Source organism: Mus caroli, unplaced genomic scaffold, assembly GCF_978045245.1.
Source record: "Mus caroli unplaced genomic scaffold, Mus_caroli_1 scaffold_17, whole genome shotgun sequence".
Taxonomy (NCBI): domain Eukaryota; kingdom Metazoa; phylum Chordata; class Mammalia; order Rodentia; family Muridae; genus Mus; species Mus caroli.
In genome coordinates this window covers 25,964,227-25,967,085 of record NW_028227272.1, presented here as the reverse complement: position 1 = coordinate 25,967,085, position 2,859 = coordinate 25,964,227, and the positions used below count along the sequence as shown (strand labels likewise).

The window sequence follows — 2,859 nt, the reverse complement described above, 5'->3', positions numbered from 1 at the left end:
GGATGGCAAAACTTTTTTAGCCCTCTAACATACTACAACTCAAGGGCATCCATATGTATTTTCAAAACTAAAAACAATATAAAGACATATTAACTGGGTCCACTGTCAACAGAGTACATTGGCTGTTTTATTTGGTTGTGAGACTAACAAAAAACAAACATCCTTTTTTAATATTCATATATATATATATATATATATATATATATATATATATGAAAAACAAGAATGGTATTTAAGATACTTAGGTAAATGTGGTAGGGCATGTTTAAAATTTAACAATAGCACAAATCATCTGGAGACAGAGAGCTCTTTTGGGAACTAGGTACAAGGACCTGCTATACTTTTGCAATCACTAATACTCACCCAGAGCAGAAGGAATGCGACTGTTGCCTAAACATTATTTGAGCAGAGAACTATAGTGCCAGCGGTGTGCTAAATTAGGAGGTTTTGACTCAGGCAAGGGATTGGAGGGAAGCTTGGTGATCCTGCCTGTCAGCGGAATGTGCATAGTCTTAGTTGGTGGGCTTTGGAATCTGAGTGAGGAGACACTGGGCAAAGTGTACACAGGAATTATCAAAAGAGAGGTGGAGAACCGGAAGTCGTGTGTAATTCTCTTTCCTTTTGCGGCCATCGGTGGATCGCAGCCGCCAAAATGATGTTCAATCCCTTTGTGACTTCTGACCGAAGCAAGAACCGCAAATGGCATTTCAATGCACCCTCTCACATTCGGAGGAAGATCATGTCTTCCCCTCTTTCCAAAGAGCTGAGACAGAAGTATAACGTTCCGTCTATGCCCGTTCGGAAGGATGATGAAGTTCAGGTTGTTCGCGGACACTACAAAGACCAGCAGATTGGCAAGGTTGTCCAAGTGTACAGGAAGAACTACGTCATCTACATTGAACGCGTCCAGCGAGAGAAGGCAAATGGCACAACCGTCCACGTGGGCATCCACCCCAGCAAGGTTGTTATCACCAGGCTAAAGCTGGACAAGGACCGCAAGAAGATCCTGGAGAGGAAAGCCAAGTCCCGACAAGTAGGAAAGGAGAAGGGCAAATACAAGGAAGAAACGATCGAAAAGATGCAGGAGTAGAGACATCTCATGCACGGCTTTCATTTAAGACTGCTTAAGTGAAAAAAAAAAAGGGGAGGAAGAGAGAGAGAGAGAGAGCCTGTCTCCACAGTTTCCAGCATATGCAATGAGTTGTTTATTGTTGGAAATGTGTTAGAGGACAGTATAGCTGTAAGGAAAAGAGAATTTTGGTTTCAAAGCTTTGAAGATCATGAACACTTTGTTTTTTGATGTTGAGACGGGGTTTTATTGTGTAGACTCACAAGATCTGCCTGCCTCTGCCTCCTGAGTGCTGGGATTAAAGGTGTGCACTACCACTCCCTGGTGACTGGCACAAGCTTATGTGATGAAGGTGAGGGTGTAGACAAGAAGATGAACTCCCTCCTTCTTATTCCTCTTACAAACAGACTTCTAACTTATTTTCCAGAAAGTGGCTTGTTTGCATGTTGACAAATGGAGGGACTTCTGTAGAAGGCACTAAACAGTAGATGTCATGACTTACACATAAAATAAATGACTGCCCATAAAATAAATGAATAAAAGCAAATTTAAAGGAACAAAGTACAAGGAAAGAAGGGCATTGTATCGCAGGTTGTAAACATTCTACCAAGCTGAGGGCTGTTTAGTGTTTAAGTGTGTGTGTGTGTGTGTGTGAGAGTGTGTGCTTGTGTGCATGTGAATCCACCTATGGGTGTACTAGAGCTGGCCCAGTGTCTCTTCCATTGAGGAACCGCATCATTCTTATGATGTAGCTTACTCAGGTCACATGGTCAAAGAAGGTTTTGTCATCTAATTTCATTTTGTTACCTCAGATTTTGCGGAGAACCTGATCCTGGTTTCTGCTTCCTGACCACATGGACTTGCTGGGGATGAGCACAGATGAGCTGGACCTGTCACAGCTCCCTGTGTTGCCCTTCCAAATCCTCCTTTGGGCCAACATTTTCTGCAGCCCATGTAAGCCTGGATCTGTTGCCAGGCAACGTACTGCTACATGGGTATGGAGTCAGAGAAGCAGCTGTTACCGCAGTGTGCTTACCTGGGCACCGGTAATCCAGTCACTACTTACACTGCCCAGTTAAACGAGCCAATAGGCTTCTCCACTAACGACTTTTGTTTCAGCTATTTATTTTAATCTGAGCTGTTGCTGATAATAAAGTTTCCAAAATTAAAAGGATCCTGCTATGGCTCCAGGTTTGAATGCTTCATCTCACCACATTACTATTCTGTGTTCACTGACACATTGACGGCTCCTAAAACAAATTATAACTCCTTGCTTCACTTCCAAAGCCTTCCCAGAAAGGGTCCACCTTCCCTAATCCAAACACATAAAAATGACAACGTATTATTTTTTTATATAGACATCTGGTTTTGGTCCATTTATCTTAAGCATTTTCCATCTCTGAAAATCCATCCATAGAATTACCATCATCATGTGGGAATTATTATTACTCTGAGGGCAAGGACTGTGTCTCACAGGCACTAGTACGACATCCGCATTTAAGCTACACCCTATAGCTTGCAACAGTTCAGTACTTAGCATAATACGGACCCCATAAAACACTCAACCAATGCTTGTTCAATTGCATATCTGTAGTGATATTTCTATGGTAAGCAGACCACTAATTCTGAACAGACTACTTTTTTTTTTTTCTGAGAGATAGAGGGAGAAAAAAAAAAACCTATGTAAACCATTTGAGTAGTAAATTTACATCGTGCAAAAAGTGCTGAATTCACCAAAGTCTTCTCGGCGGCTGGCAGTAGGTTACTTTTTTTTTAAAATTTCATTTCCC

At 41.8% G+C, this 2,859-nt stretch overlaps 1 pseudogene; it reads left to right on the top strand.

Annotated features, from left to right (window-relative positions):
- Positions 1 to 652: 652 nt before the first annotated feature.
- Positions 653 to 1,090, top strand: LOC110311831 (large ribosomal subunit protein uL24 pseudogene; annotated as a pseudogene).
- Positions 1,091 to 2,859: the final 1,769 nt, after the last annotated feature.